The 17848-nt window shown below is 38.7% G+C and overlaps 1 protein-coding gene across 3 annotated transcripts in view; it reads left to right on the forward strand.

The window, feature by feature from the left end:
- Positions 1-1464: 1464 nt before the first annotated feature.
- LOC124289148 overlaps positions 1465-17848 on the forward strand; it is a 115244-nt gene continuing 98860 nt past the window's right edge. Inside the window, exon 1 of one of the 3 annotated variants that reach the window (XM_046725752.1) lies at positions 1465-1871. The gene's annotated coding sequence lies outside the window, so the exon portion shown is untranslated. Of the gene's footprint in view, positions 1872-8192; positions 8399-8539; positions 8669-17848 lie in introns of those variants that run through there. The other 2 variants (XM_046725750.1, XM_046725751.1) reach the window with 2 other exon arrangements.

Below are 17848 nucleotides of genomic sequence, written 5' to 3' on the forward strand. Positions count from 1 at the left end.
TTAATAAATTCCTGGTGCATTCCATGTTTCATGACATACACTGGAAACAGGCTGTTAGAATTCATGGAACTGTTTTGCGATTGCAGTAGAAGTGGATTTTATACTTTTTCCTTTCAGTTTGAGTGAGTGAGGTATAAGGTAATAGGAGTATTGCAGGATTGTGAGGACGTGTTGTGTTTATAGATAAGATAAGATAAGATATAGATAAGATATGTATTGCATAGCCTTCCATGAAGAAACAGTGGCAATATTCTATAAACTACAAATATAAACACAGCAGGTACAAGAAATATAGATACATTTCACACCTAAATGATGTACATTATAACATTTTTTTAGAAATCATGTGGTATAATGACATGGAAATTCATGGAAATACAGAATTCATTTAAAGTTGTAAATATGATGACATATTTTGGGAATTGTTTCAGGACTTCTGTTTGTGAAAATTATTAGGAATTGTTCATTTTTAGAGAGTGTAGTAAATTCTTGGTCATAGCAAAGCATTGTTTGTAGAAGTGATTCCCTTTCTTTGCTATACTTGGTACATGATATTATATGGTGTTGCTCATTGTCTAAGACATTGCATATTTCACAGAGTCATTCTAGTGGGGTTGCAGGTTTTGTATGTATATCTTCCAGTTTCAATTTTGAGTTTGTGATTACTTAACCATACTTTTGAAACTAGTTAACTTATTTTTGATATGTGTGAGATGAGATTTTCAGTGAGTGCATTCTGTTTATTGTCACTGATGGAGTATGGGCCAGAGAATCTTGTCTACAATTCTAGCTGTTGGGTGGGGGGATGGTGGGTAGCTTAGTGGTTCATGCATTTGCCTGTCGTGCTGAAGACCCGGGATGGATAGCCCAGTTCTAGTGTTCCCCACTGTAATATTGCCGAAAGCGGCGTAAACCATACTCGCTCATTCCTGCTGTTTGGTAATGTCAGTAATTGTCACTTCAGTCAGATATTGTTATAAGATTATTTTTAAAAAGAGGGGATTTGAATTATTTATGCCTGAAGAAAAAAGAACAGTTCCAAGTTGATGCAATTTCCTGAAAATCGATAATGTTGCAGTTAATAAATACAATTTGTACTTTGTAAACAAATGTAGCATGTTTTCTCTTTAATATTTCGATTCAGTAATCTTAATGTATATGTCTCAAAAGAAGCTAAGGATAACCCTTAATATTATGTAATTAATCTTTCATATTATGAAATGATGAATTGGGTGGTCCTTAACTTGTTTTGAGTGGTATATGAAGAAACAAGGAACATTGTTGATGTTATTCAGTGCACTAGGAAAGATGTTTATCAGGAGGTGGGAAGGATGTACAGCAGTTATACACTGACGTGAGACTACTCTCATTGGACAGACAGTAGGGGATATACAGCTGTAAACACCAGGAAGAACGTTGCCCAGGAGGGTTGTCCAGTGGCGACTGTTTCCTGACTCGGTCATCCTGCTACCATTGACAGCATTATTTGTAAACAACCAGGAGCTACAATGTTGTGTAGGCGCTCTAATTGATCAGGATTGGTGTGACCGACTGAGATGTGTATCTGTGAAAACTTGTCTTGCATATGCAGTCAAATGTGATTGATTTGGATATGCAGTGAGGATTGCATTGGATAAGGAGGAATATAGAATCATCTTGGATGTGCAACTGTAATGACTTGCCTTGGATAAACAGGTGTGTAAAATTGGCTCAGACAAGCAGATATATGAAATTGGTTTGTATACCCTTTGGAATAAAATTGACTTGAATATGCAGCTGTATAAAATGGCTCAGATGTGCAGTGACTTGGATATGCAGCTGTTCTGAATTATCTTGGTTACGCATCACCACAACTGGCTTGGATATGCAGAGTAAGTGTATAAGTCATTGAGCGACATTTAGAAGTGATGCACGTAAAGGCAATAACTTTAATTTCAAATTCTTTATTTTGAGGAAGACGATGTTTCAGAGTATATTCTCACTCCTTCATCTTGCCTTTGAGTATTTAAGGTTTGTTCTGTTCTCTCATAACTTTAAACAAAATGTTTTATTAGATTTGATAGTTTTCTATTCTTTTAGCTCAAGGTCATAATGAAGTGATAAGGATGGAAACATTCCCACACCTTACTATTTATTGCTCCCCTTCACCGGCAGTCTGTTGATAGAATTAGGTCTTTATAACTAACTTGAGAGGAGCTCCACATGGGGATCTACCAACCACAGTTAAGGAGGTTGACAGACGGTGAGATGATGGAGAAAATTAACATGTGCAGTTAATTATTAATCTACTTTCAATGCGTGTAAGTTATAAATGTGTACTTTCAATTTAAAATGATTACATTTCAAGTATAAGGATATGACGATGTGCTAACTTGTGTACTGGGTGTTGCGTGTTGGGTTTGATTGGGGAAATAGGTATGTTTAGTTAATTATTAATTTATGGCAGTATACAGAAGTTATATAGCAGGAAGTTTCAAAGTCATTACTATTCCAGAGATATTAGTAGTATGACTGATGCAGGTGATCATGAGAGGTGATATATTATGGGAAGTATGGTACTTCAAATGTACTAAATGGCACCATAAGTTTGTTGTGTACATGTTTCTATGAGAGTCAATAATTTTGTGAAGTACTGTACTGAATGACACTTTCAGTTTATCTTATACCGATTTTCATGATAATTTGGGATGTATTTTGTACTTCAAATTCGCTAAATGTTACCATGAGTAAGTTCATACAGGTTTCCATGAGATCTGAAATTTGGGATGAACATTACTTAAGATTCTTTAAATGGTAACATTTTGTTTTCATTTGCTTATTACCAAGTGTGGTGTTAATGGGGGATGTACGGTACCACTGATACACCAATGAGTTTTAGTTATGCAGATAACCATGGGAGTTGTGAATGTGGAATGTACGGTACCTGACTATATATGCACCAAATGACCCCAGGAGAAAGTCTATCATGACTTGTCCCCTACCCATAGATCAACACATTGATGTAAACTGACACTGCCCCATGTGATAGCACTTTCACACTCCCATTCATATATAACCTACAGGTGCAACAGCACCTCATTGGCTGGTCTCCAGATCGCAGGAAGCTGATTGGCTGGTTTCACAAATACCACCATATGATTGGTCACAGTGTCAGATCTGGTACTAATTAGTCTTTGATGTGTCTTCCATGCAAGTAATGAACATTGACAGTCAGAGTGCAAGTACATTACAGTCATTAGTAGGTGCTGATGGGTGAGTGCTCATGTTACCTCCAGCCTGATGCCATGCTGGGTAGCCTCGCTCCAAGGCTGTTCTGGATAAAGTACATGGGCGTGTAGTAGATCTATCTTATAATGGGCAAGTCTACATAAGAAGACAGTACTGGGATGACAGTCTTTGATAGGGAAATCTTGTTATTATTGTTTATATAATCTACAATTCTTTTATTTTAACCTATATTTAAAGACTCGTGCTAGTCTACATATGAGTTGTTTTATCTGATACAGACAATCAGTAGTTTGTCTCGGCCCCTGAACAGGGCATGGATGTTTAGTAGTTCTATCTTATAATGGGTAGCGGTAAGTCTACATAAGCGGGGACATGCCAGTCTTTTATAGGGACATCTAGTTATTATTATCCCCTGCCTCGCGTTTAGCGAAAGCGGGGGATATAGTATTAGGCTCCTTCCGTCAGTACGAATTGGAATATCTTAAGAATCGTTGACTAGATTCTTTTCATATTTGGTACCTAGCTTCATCACAGTATAAGAAAGGTCCAAGTCAGGTTTGGTGACCTTGTTTATATAATATATGATTTCTTTTATTTAGACTTATATTTATTGCTTTAAAGACTTGTGGAAGCCTACATGAGGTTGTTTTGTCTGCTACAGCCAGTACTCAGTCTCACAGTCCCTGAACCATATTATTTTCCCTTCGATCCAACACTGAGTGAAATGCCAATGGTTTACAAGCAAGTCCACATTTCCTCAGATTCAGGGGGCTCTTTTTCAGTTTAAATGCAGTCTTTGCTTTTGTCAGAGTTGTATATTTTCAGAGACGATCAGTTCTACTTTTAGAAGATATTTCATAGGCACATGGAAAGGGTTTTGTATCTTTTATTTCCAGAATTTGAGTAATGAAATAGTCATCCCTATTCCTTTCCCATCGCTTCCTCAGCTGTAGCAGCTTTCTCTCCTCCCCGTTTCCGAGAGTTCCCTCATTATTTGATTAACCTTATCCATGCTTGTATTTTAGGGTCTGTGTGTCAGAAGGTACTTGAAAAAATAATGCATTTCTTATCATATTTCTGATTTCAAGAAGCAGATGACTGTTTTTAAAAAAACAAAATATAGCTAGGTCATCAGTACCTCATGTAGGTCTCTGTGGGTTCTACAGGGTGTCAGGTGTGATAAGGGAGACAGTTGTTTTCAAGCCCAAGGGTTTACAGTTTTGGTTTGGGGGATCCAAGGGACGTTCCAGGCTCATGGACTTAGTTGATGCACTTCACTGTATCCAAATGTGTAGACTGCTGGTCTTGATGCTCTTGAGGTCAATCACTGGATTGTCTGAACCCAAACCGATCATTCACAAGAAGGGCTAGAGCATTTTTGAGTGTGTGTTTGACAAACAGTTAAAAAAATACAGATCTCTAAATATTATACACTAAAAAAAAGACTGACCACACTAAACACTGAACTCTACATTGCTACACATTCATGTCAGTTTGAACCTTGAGTATTCCGAATTAGGATATAAATATTTAATCGCTATTATTTGTTTGCTGCCTGAATGGTGTACAGCTCTGACTCACGGATTGCTAGTAATGTCCGTGTACGCTCTCATCCAGAAAATTGACACCTATTCACCCTGTTATGAAGCTACAACTGACTACAGCCATAAAACTTTGTCGGTACAATGTAAACTGACCCTAGCAATAAATGGCTGACCCATGAAAGTGACCACAAGCACGCACGAGTGGTTGACTATACAAACTTAGCAACCACTACTGCATTTACCGCATATTAATGTCGTTTATGGTGCTTTTATGTGAACCCTTCCATGGACATTATTCATGGAAATATGAAACTAATCTGTTGGCTGTTTAGCAGGTAATATATATGCATCCTCCCACCTGTTCTCTGTGACACTTACAGTTTGTGGTTACAGATCTTGTAAAACCTATGATTTTCATCTGAGTCCTCAAACATTTTTGATCATCAGCATTGGAGGGAGAGCGATATATTTATTGATAGGTATAAAATCAACTTATGGAGATCATGACCTGACCGATTTGAAATATACTGGTTTGTAATCAACTTTGTTCAATGGTGGCTGTAGAGGTTCTACTTGACCTTGAGCTTTAGGGGACGCTTCTTTTGAGGGAGGGAGTGAGGTATTTAGCTATATCACACATAACTATAATAATATTCAAGCTATATGGCGACAGTCTGTAAATAATCTAGTCTGGACCAGACAATCCAGTGATCAACATTGTGAGCATGAATCTACTGCAACTTGGATATGATGACATTTGTCAACCAAGTCACAAGTCTGATCACTCAATGCTGTTTGTCGCCTCTTACCACAAGCATGGATTGCTGAAGGCCAATTGTAGCTTGGATCTTCATTGATTTCAACTTACTGTTGGAGGGCAATCCATTGAAAAACATGTAGAACTAGTAGATTGACAAAGGATCATGATCATACAGAATTTGAAACCACCATCACCAAGTCCTGACATGTAAAAGGGACCCAACTCTGCACTGTAATTATCTGCCCCTGACAGCAGGGTCACCCATGCCCTCAGGATGCAGTTGAAGGTCATGCATTCCTATTGAGTCACTCAAGGATATTTAGCTTTGATGTATCAAAGATACATCTTCTTTGGTAAATAACTAATTCATGGATTCCTTTAGATCTGTTGATAAAGGAAAGCCATTTGCACAAATATGTTTTTCATCATGGCCATTAATTCTAAGTCTGATTGAGGTCACTTTAGTCATTTTTCAGAAGAAATCAATGTACATTGTGGGCAAGAATCGTGATACATCGCTGGTTTAGTGTGAGTAAAGATGGCAATTAGTACATTACCTCCGCCAGATCTAGAAACGATTAATCTGATGGGATAGGGTCTGGTGGCCAGACGTCTTGTACCAATATTTGTAAGTGTATTACTGTTAGTAAAGTAGGGGCCGTGTTGTTGTCAAGGTGAAATCCATAACACAGTTAACTCCCTTAGTTGTGCCAGTATCTGCTGATTCAAATTCCAGATTCACCACAATAATATCATTGGTTTTTAAGAGATGACCAACAGAATCAGGTGATTAGACTTGTGAAGTTTTTTTGTGCACATTTATGGATTCCAGTTGTGTTGATCTATACATACTATTATTACAGACCACCATCATATAGCTGGAATATTGCCGAGTACAGCACTTCACAGCAAACAAACATGTGTTAATTCCATCTTATATAGATAGCTGATACTTTATGGCGGATTAGGGATGGCAAGTCTGTTCCCTCAGAGGGTTTGCAGTGTGGTGAGGAAATGTTTTGTATGTCAGATTTGACACAGACTGCCAGCATAGCCTGTCATGGCCCATCCTTGTGCACAAGACTGATTTCTGAGTCTATACAGTTTGTATTGTATCTATTCCAGCAATCTTTGCGCAGAGGGGTAGCCCTGTGGTTAAAGCGTTCGCTCATCATGCTGAAGAACCCAGGTTCAATTCTCCAAATGAAAACAAAGTGTGAAGCCCACATCTTGCTGAAAGCCATGTAAAACTCAACTCACTCACTCACGCACCTTGCACTAGGCTGTCATAGCAACTTTAACAAAGACAGAAGCAGCTTCGATATCAAAAGATGGCATCATACACAGTGCTGATTATCTGTCCATTTACATACTGATTGCATAATGATCAATTAAAAATTAAATAATACTTAAACACTTTTAAAACCAGTTAAATCAAGTACTGTAAATAACATGGTTATTTTAAAACTTATCACCAGCAATTCAAATATGGGATTAAAATTTCATCTAATATACTATCACTTCATACTTAGTTGAAGGTAACGGTATTTGTATCAGCACCCAAGATTTTCAGGTGTGTTCACTGGGGATCCTGGGTTAGAATAAACCTCTAATATTCTATACAAATCAGTGTTACAAAATGAAATAGGTGGTAAAGCTTGACCGACTGTACAGCAACTGTAAGGATTGTTGCTGATAGAATCAATCACTGGATGGTCTGATCCTGTTCATTATTTGTAGGCTGCCTTCATATTGGTGAATATTGCTGCGTATGCATTGAACAAACAAAAGGTTAAAGAAAATTGCTAGCAGCTGTGCGGCCAGACTTAAGGGTGATTTATCATTCTATCACATACTGATGTCTCAAGTAGTATAATGGTCCTCATTCACTCATGAATCATTTGGCAAAAAATACAAGGCAGGAAAGAAAAGGTGAAAATTTTAAAAACACACACCAGTTAACAAGATATAAATTAAAAGATTCAAAACTGGCATATTTCTTTGAAAGTTAGCATATTTATTTTTCTTGTTTACAGATAGTAATACAAAAAATATTTTGATGTAAACTTGCATAATTCACGTAAAGTTCCATGCCTATTCTTAGGGCTAAAACTTAGTTTCTAGATTTTTATCATTTTGAATTTTTTCAACATCACATTTTTTTACAAATTCTGATGAAAAACTTACAATTTATTTATTGTGGCCTTGGAATGATGCTATTTATAGAATCCTGTATTTTAAAAAGTCCAAGGTTGTTCAGTTTTCTGTGTGTCTGGCTTTTTAACTTTGATATAGTATTACAGAGTAAACATAACCCACATAGCCATCCCATAATGTCGTGAGAGCGTTCTCACACTATCATATACCCAGTTTATGTCCGTTTATTTCCCTGTCGCATTGTCATCAGGTCATAAGCTTCTTTGAGACTCAAACTCGCTGAAATAAACATTTTGAAAAAATCATCACATTACTCCATAATTGCATGCCTACACTTAAGCCCTACCTACATTAAAATTGTCTGTCAATAGGTAACATATTTCATGTCCTCTGATCAATGAGTCCATCAGCTGAGTATTTCACGTATATTTCAAATCAATAGCGATAGGGACGTGGGCTTCACACTTGACAACACCGTAAGGGATAGGAAGTCACTCATCTGTGACCAATACCTCTGGAGGTTGAACAGCTAGGCAGTGGTGAGACCTATCGTGGGTTGTTAGGACATATTATAGCACATCCACGATCGGGTAATGTTTACAGCGAGTTAATAGTCGGTTATACACTAGCCACTACATTGAAGATCTACTTCGAGCTTGACGCCAGGACAGGACGTCGTCTATATAGGCCATGGATATCCCCGCACCATGTGAGTGAAGTTTACATTTGTCTACATGGCCCAATAAACAGGTCAATGTAATGGATGTTGAGTTGGAGGTTTCCGGATAGCGTTTATCTTGTATTGGATATCATCCCTAAGTCTAGAGCTGGTTAGCTGTCGGTTACACTGGTAGCGTTGTGGTGTATGTAGCTGCTGTAGCAGTTTTTAAGGTCACCGTTGCAGTAATTGGTGTCTGTCAGTTTCAAATCAGAGGTTCGAGACACACGGGATTGCGTCTGCTGTGCATGGGATTTTAAGGTATTGTATCTAGGACTTGAGAGGTCGATGTCAACACATGCTGGGATTATCTCAGGTGTATAAACTGTAGACTGTGTTGTATTGATACGAAGCTGTGAAGTGTAGTATTTGGTAGTACCTGGTGTTTCGAGTCATATTTGTAGTCACTGAAGCGGTACTCTATCTCCACAGTCAAAGTCTCCATGATTGATATCTTAACAGAAAATTCATTTTATTTATTCTTGAACTTGATCCAGTCATTCGAACTCATACTTTTAACTTATATTTCTTCAACCAGTCCTCATTTTTGACCCCGAGATTAAAAATTCTGCCATATTCATTGTCATAACTTTTAGCATATTTATCTCGCATGAAAATATTGTTTACAAATTAATTTGATATTTGTAGTCATTTGTAGTCATAATTGATAATCATTTCAGTCATATCTGAATTGAAGTTAGTTTCTCAATTGTAAATTCTAACACTGTTGTTTGTAGATGGATGTTATGTTCTCTCAATGGTCTCGATTTAATTCTCTTATCTACTTCGCAGTGAAAAAGATTTTCCAGGAAACATGTGATAGGTCTGCCATATGTATCCACAAGGTGCTTAGATTGAGTTAGGTTATTGGATTATTGGGAGAAAATGTTGGTGTGCGTTGTATATGGGGGATATACCTTGTCAGGTGCCTCTCGTTAGAGTGGCCAGGTTCAGTATTTTATTGGGGTTCTATAGGTCAGCCATCCTGTGATAAGATGTACTCCAGCTGATTTGGGTAATAGGACACAGTTATCAATGTATTTATTTATAGGCAGAAACACATGTCTGGTGTTTACTTCTCAGATCAAGGACACTCTCTCTTCAATGTTCATTCAGTTATATGATGTACTTGGAGTTTGGAAATATCTCATAATAATTATGTTGTGTCATCATTGTTAAGCTTGATTATGTTAAGCATAAAATAGTTGACTGGTAAATAGTACTGTTCATGGACAATAATCTTAATGTTCAAAAAACTATTTATGGATGAATTCGTGTTGGAAAGACTTCAGATGGAGTTATTTATGTTTGAATTAAAGACCTGGTAAACCTACTTTTTATCATCCAGAATCCTAAATTGTTATTTTTCTCCTTTATATGTTGAATGAAACATTTTCTTTTGTCTATTAAGAGGTTGTCTGTTATTTTTGAAGGAAAAGTATTGGCATCATAAATAGGCATCATAAATAGGTACAGGTTTCTGTTTCTTTCACCGCAGATGTATAATCGCACAAGAAGTTCAGTAGTGCATTGTTTTGGAACAAAGTAGGAAATGTCATTATTTCATTAATGTCGCCCAAACCAGTCAAAAACAGACAGATGATAACAATTTGATTCAATATAAGGGTTAGTAAAAAAGATCATTATGCTTGTCGTTAGAGGCGACTAATGGGATCTGGTTGCCAGGCTCGCAGACCAAGATGATGCATGTCATTGCTTCCCAACTGTGTAGATCAATGCTCGTGATGTTGATCACTGGATTGTCTGGTCCAGATTCGGATATTTATAGACCGCCACCATATAGGGGGCCGTTCATTATTTATGGCTAGGGTTGGTGATGATGATTGGGGGTGGTGGTGTCCCATCCATTTTTGTTCGTGGGGGGGGGGGTGTCAGCAATTTTGTACAAATGTACTAGGGGAGGCCAGCAATTTTGTACATAAAAATATTTAAAACATACTCAGAAATTCTGGGAAGGGGGGAGTCATTGATTTTGTGCATGACAGGCATGGGGGGTGTCACTTACTTTGTACATGAATTTTAGGGGGTGTCATTCACACTGTACATGTTTCTCCATAAAAATCATTATCTCACTCACATATACACACGCACGCACACACAACACACACACCAAGCCATAAATTATGAATGGTCCCTAGCTGGAATAATGCTCATGATGTAAATCACTGGATATGTTGGTTTCAATTATGGACAGTCATCCCATTACTGGAATGTTACAGACTGCAGCATTTAAAAACATACAAAACAAAAACTAAGGACCCTGGCTCTTATACAGCAAAAGGCAAAACCTGTACCAGTTATGTAACAGTTAAACTTTATATTAATTCTGTATGCATAACCAGGTCATGCGCACTCACATATATTTGTGTGACAATAGAATTGCTGCATATGTATGTGAGCAGCTGCGTGGTGACGTCACATTACCTGTTTACGAGGAAATGCTTGGCAGTATGAAACTGTCCAGTGTAAACTCTGGAGACGTGTATGTACACGTTGCTATGATTTATAACTATGTATTTCCTCAACATCAGAAATACGAATAGTTTATCGAGTCAAGATAATTTTTCTCTTTATCCATTAAGTGGTTACCCAAATAGTATAATTCATTTTCGGTATTGAATGTTTTCTTTGTGTTGTGGTCTCGTGAAGATCTGGGTTAGAATTGGTCTTCAGTAACCCATGCTTGTCTTAAGAGGCGACTTACAGGATTGGTTGGTCAGGCTCACTAACTTAGTTGACACATGACATCGTATCCCAAATGGCATAGATTGATGTTCATGCTGTTGATAACAGATTGTCTGGTCCAGACTCGATTATTTACAGACCGCCGCCATATAGCTGGAATACTGCTGAGTGTGGCGTTAAACAACAACAAACAAAATGAACCTTGTGTAGTCAACATCATTGTGTTTGACTATGGACCAGGCTATTGGGTATATATCTGAGCCAGTAAGTGAACAGCTTTACATACAATTGAGTTTAAGATGCTGACTGAGGTAACTTGTAATTAGCACCTGATCATGTGATGACCCAAGTGTGTCACATGTTACAGATATGCCATGTGATGCGTTAAGCAAGATGTTGCAGTCTATGCAGTATTCACTGCTGTAGAGCGTGCATATACATGATACCTGCAATCGTTCTGTGAAGCTATGAGCTACAACACTTGAATTACGGATAGTTATGAAGTGTCTTTATACTGGTATTGCTTTAAAGTTTTCATTCGTGTTTCATGCAAATACATCGTTTATCTGGAGCTTAAGATCACAGATCAGCCTATCAACTCCATGGAAACAGTATCCCAAATGCTTAGATCGATGCTCATGATGTTGATCACTGGATTGTCGGGTCCAGATTTGATTATTTACAGATCATTGCGTTATAGCTGGAATATTGCTGAGTGTGGTGTAAAACAATAAACCATGAAAACAGTTTGAATATTCTGGATACCAGTTGAAATCTGCTGATTAATTTAGGAATCAATTAAATTCAGAATTGTGAATTAGTTCATTTCGGGATAAAACCATCTTTTGGGTTCAAAATAGTTGATCATTTCAGTCTGGAATCAAACCAATTTCGCGATGTTCCATTTGATGTAAGGACCCGTGAAGATCCGGGGTAGAATAGGTCTTCAGCAACGCATGCTTGCCACAAAAGGCGACTATGCTTGTCGTAAGAGGCGACTAACGGGATCGGGTGGTCAGGCTCGCTGACTTGGTTGACACGTCATCAGTTCACAATTGCGCAGATCGATGCTCATGCTGTTGATCACTGGATTGTCTGGTCCAGACTCGATTATTTACAGACCGCCACCATATAGCTGGAATATTGCTGAGTGCTGCGTAAAACTAAACTCACTCACTCATTTGATATAGCTGGAATATTGCTGAGTGCTGCGTAAAACTAAACTCACTCACTCATTTGATGTAAGTTATTGTCATGGTAATACTGTAAACACAAAAAAATATTCCAGAACATTCCCATCTGCATTCTTCCTGTATATCTGAGTGAGTATTCTGGCAGTTTGAGCCTCTATGTACTGAAGAGTGCCTACATCAACCCTGGGAGTCTAACCCAGCCACTCAATCTACACCCATGCTTCAAGGAACCTGTTGAATCTTGAAGGCATGTTCCAGGTCTGTTAATCCTATTCAAAGCTTGATTCCCGAGGGCTGGGACATATTTCTTGTCCCACCAAGGATTATAATGTCATGGTGCGTGGCCAGTGTTGATGTTTTCATAGCTTTTCTTCAAGTATATACGATCATAGGTTTATTTGCATGAATGACCTTGAATGAAGGGTTTAGTTAGATGTTGCACGAGTCTGTATAAGGTCTATAAGTCTTAGATAGTCTTAAGCAAAGGCTGGACCTATTAGTGTCCCATCGAGGTCATGCTTTGTTTGTACATGAATTGACTCGTTGAAATGCCGAATTAGGGATATATCTATGGGTATTTGGAAGTAATTATTTTAAATCCGCTTGAACTTAAAATATCCATACAAAAAATGGCATTGAACAATTTGTGTAGTCAGCATGTATTTAACATGAGTCGCCATGGAGATTTTGGAGGAGAATAGGTCCCCGGTACCCCATGCTAGTTTCCCTGTAGGGATTCTAGGCCCCAATAGGCCCCTACTGGCCCTTGCGTCTTTCAGCATGGGTATTGTAGGGGAAAATAGGGCTCCAGATCCACATGCTAGTTTCCCTGTAGGGATTCTAGGCCCCAATAGGCCCCTACTGGCCCTTGAGTCTTTCAGCATGGGTATTGTAGGGAAAAATAGGGCTCCAGATCCACATGCTAGTTTCCCTGTAGGGATTCTAGGCCCCAATAGGCCCTTGCGTCTTTCAGCATGGGTATTGTAGGGGAAAATAGGGCTCCAGATCCACATGCTAGTTTCCCTGTAGGGATTCTAGGCCCCAATAGGCCCCTACTGGCCCTTGCGTCTTTCAGCATGGGTATTGTAGGGGAAAATAGGGCTCCAGGTCCACATGCTAGTTTCCCTGTAGGGATTCTAGGCCCCAATAGGCCCCTACTGGCCCTTGCGTCTTTCAGCATGGGTATTGTAGGGGAAAATAGGGCTCCAGATCCACATGCTAGTTTTCCTGTAGGGATTCTAGGCCCCAATAGGCCCCTACTGGCCCTTGCGTCTTTCAGCATGGGTATTGTAGGGAAAAATAGGGCTCCAGATCCACATGCTAGTTTCCCTGTAGGGATTCTAGGCCCCAATAGGCCCCTACTGGCCCTTGCGTCTTTCACTGTGGGTATTGTAGGGAAAAATAGGGCTCCAGATCCACATGCTTGTTTCCCTGTAGGGTTTCTGGGGACAAATTGATCCCTACTGTCCCATGCCTCTTTCACCGTGGGTATTCTAGGGACAAGTAAGTCCCCAGTTCGCCATGCTTGTCGCCCTGTAGGGGGTGGGCCCAAATAGGTCCCTTACTCTTCCATGCCTCTTTCACCCCAGGGTTTTCTAGGGTAGAACAGGTCCCCAGTTCTGATCTTGAGAATTGTTCTCAAGGTTGAAAATACCCCTCTGCCCATGATAACTGCCATTTGGGAGGTATTCTTGTACATTAACAATATCTGGTGAATGTTCTTTGTGAGTTGCCTTCCATCCTTGTTTGCGTAGTTGGAATGGTTTACTAGTTTGATCGTGTGTCATTGTCTCAATGAAGTGTAGATTGTTACTGATGCTGCCTGGCAGTTGTGTGTCTTACTTTTATCACAGGCAGTTCTCATATTTATGGAATATTGGTGACAACTAAAGGGCCCACTCACTCATTCACTCAAACATAGCAGGGGTTAAATCATGGAACACCATACAGAGACTATATGGTCAAAAGGAAAATTCTTTGAAAGAACCATTCCAGTTTTTCATCCATTTTACGACAAAGACTTACCTAAATTGTTAATTTCCAACAGTAAATGCACCAAAATCTCATTGATTGATAATATCCTTTATAATCTTATTTGCAATTTTGACATTACTTTTATGGCAAAAGTTGTTTTAAGGAAAGTAATATTTAGACATTTTGCTTCCTGCCACGTAGCATATGGATCAAGAAAATCAATATGGCCAATATCCGATTGTTCCAGTCTAGTAACCGATATCATGGAGCTTGATGAAAGCCAATTGTTAACTCTTGTCACTGAATGAAGTTTGTCGTTAATTGAGGAATTATGGACATAACAAAATGAGTATATCGTGAAAAGATGCATCATGACTATCAAGCCCAGAAGTACTCTTCCTGAAAGTTTGGATTTAGTTCCTTGACGTTCATCATGGCTAGATGTTTGTGTTATTGAGGCTGTTATCCCAACTGTGTAAATCAATACTCATGATGTCAATCACTGGATTGTGTGGTCCAGACATGTTTATATCCTGACTGCTGAAAATGGGTATTTTGATATTTTTTCGACATTTTGTAAGGAAATAATCTTCAGGTCTCACTCTTTTATTACCTGGAAACATTTACTTTAGTTTTTTTGTAGCATGTTAATTTTGGAATTGTATATACTGTTAAGTTTTGTGCACAAGTATATCAGGATGCAGAGGTTAGGAAATGGAACTTATAATTTGATGGGATTTGGATGTGGTGGGGACCCTTTTAGAACCTGTAATCGAAATTCTTATGACATTTGCTTGATCTAACAGTTTCTACAGACAACTTCAGCAGCTTCTGATTGGACTCACCACTGCAATGAAGCCAGTTGAATTAACATGTAAATTGCTGATAATGCGACTGAAATTGGCAGCTTTATTTGTACTTTAGTTTTCAAGAAAAACCTATTTCCTTCGAGACAGCCGAGTTAAGATAGAGTCAACAAAGGAACTAAAATGTAAATGGTAACTTGACCATTGTTGGAGTCAGTCAGGGATTTACGGAGCTTTGTAAACAGGTCTGATGAACAAGTTCCTGCCATTTCTGTTGCCTGAACTTCAACACAAGTATTCAACCTGTGGTTACCATAACACTTTATCTTGTCAGCCTTGACCTTTGGGAGTTCTTGTAACCACAAAGGTCGGGACAGGACTTATGAGGTCAAATGAAGACTTGTGGATGTAATGAAATGACTGTAGGGACAGGATGAGGAGCTTGTGGTCTTTGTGGACGTTATTGGGAGTGCCTGGTGTTGACAGCCTCGCCTAGTGAATAGACCCTAGACCGTGAGTCTGGCTTGGTGGAGTTTATGCAAACAGAGGAATTAAAGGATCTCTTTATTGAATAAAACATAATTAATTCAATTTTAACATTTCTGAAATGTTACCATGCACGATGAGTTCCCTTTTCTAGCGAAAATTCACAGAGTTGGTTGGTTGCCCCTCGTCAGTATTTCAGTTTGATTTGAGAATGCGTCTGCTCGTGAAGATAAGGTATTTTATCGTTTTCAGACGTGCTTGTTATCCTTTGTTTAGCGTCTGCCTGTAAAGGTCAAGTTGATTATTTCTTTGGATTGCAATGTTATACCATCAAAGGATGTTGGATAGAAATTTACAGATGTATTTCTGGAATTAATAGAGAGGCAATTAATTTCATGTTTTAGTTAATTTAACCATTTTCCTGTCTCCAATATATATATACCACATTTATGAGAGAAGTCCTATTTCTTATTCTTTTGAAAAAAAGGAATGTCAGACTGTCATCAACTCTTTATTGTAGTTTATGATGGTTTGATGAGGTTCAGCAACACATTTAACATTCAGTCCAAGCACACAAATCAGAGGTATGTCTTTCAAGCTGAAGCACATGTGCTTTATGGGACAGTGGGTAGGGCAGACAGTGGAAGCTGCCATTGATGTGTGTCGCTGCTTAAACAATTGCAACTTTTGAAAGAATGTTCTATTTTTGAGAGTTTATGAGATTTACATACAAATGCTTGTGTAGGAAACTGTCTGTGTATCAGTGAGTGAGTGAGTATGGTTTTATGACGCTTTTAGCAATATTCCAGCAATATCACGCAGGGGGACACCAGAAATGGGCTTCACACATTGTACCCATGTGGGGAATCAAACCCGAGTCTTCAGCAGAACGAGCTGACGCTTTAACCACTTTGCTATTCCACCTGTGTATAAACTATAGAGGGATGTAAATGCATTTGAGCAGCTGCGTTGTGACGTCACATACGATATATACATAGATCGATGCTGATGATACCAGTCACTGGATAGTCTGGTCTTGATTGCTAACATACTTATCAGATAGCCATCATACAGCTGGAATATGGACAAAGACAAAAGACATAACAAATTCTTCGGTAGGTGCACTGCCTCATATGCAAACAAAGGGCAGAGCCCATCAAGTTATTCAACAGTCAAAAGATATTCATTTTGCATGCAGACAGCTCATGCACATATATTTGTGTAACAATGGAAAAGCAGGTGTACGAGAGCAGCTGCATTGTGACGTCACATATTACCTGCTAATAAGGAAATACCTGCAGTATGAAACTGTCCAGTGTAAAGAGTGGCCTTACCTCAGTATGTATGCATTGCTGTGTTGTATAACTGCCTATTTCCTCAACATCAGGTGTTTATCAGACCATCAGATAACTACAGCCATTGAGTAATTACTCACATCGTTATTATTAACTTTTGGTTTTGAAAGTTTTCTTTTGGTATTGGGCTGGTGGGTTGGCCTTGTGGTTAAGCGTTCGCTCGTCATGCTGAAGACTTGGGTTCGATTCCCCACATATGTACAATGTGTGACGCACATTTCTTTGAATTTGGACCCGTGAAGAATAGGTCCTCAGCAACCCATGCTTGCCACAAAAGGCGACTATGCTTGTCACAAGAGGCGATTTACGGGATCGGTGGTCAGGCTCGCTGACTTGGTTGACACATGTCATCGGTTCACAATTGCGCAGATCGATGCTCATGCTGTTGATCACTGGATTGTCTGGTCTAGACTCGATTATTTACAGACCGCCGCCATAAAGCTGTAATATTGCTGAGTGTGGCGTAAAACTAAACTCACTCACTCACTTTGAATTTGATTTCTCAACCTTTTAAATTTAAATATTTCAGCTGCTCTTGAGTGCTTTCAGAGGTTCATGTAGTGAGTTTGGTTGGTGTACAATGTCTGACTCTATTATTACCTCTAATGTTCACATGTATTCATAACTGAATTTTCTAATTAATTATTAAGCTAAAGCCATGTGGCATGTCACAACAGCCGTATTAATCGACACTGAGACCACATATGTGTAAATATTGTAAAGGTATGTCACATGATCTTCTACCCTTACTGGTTATTTTGTAAACGGTATAGCTTGTCAGTATTTACAAAATCCATATTTTGAGCTTCCGTGCAGAGCGTCAGCAGGCTGGCTAATGAAAGATTAAACATGCACTTAGAAATGTATACATGAAAAGAACTCTTGTGGCCATCAGACTCAGGTAACAAGAAGGTTCAGCTC

This window comes from Haliotis rubra, unplaced genomic scaffold, assembly GCF_003918875.1.
Source record: "Haliotis rubra isolate DU_JTF1 unplaced genomic scaffold, ASM391887v1 Scf434, whole genome shotgun sequence".
Classification (NCBI taxonomy): Eukaryota; Metazoa; Mollusca; class Gastropoda; order Lepetellida; family Haliotidae; genus Haliotis; species Haliotis rubra.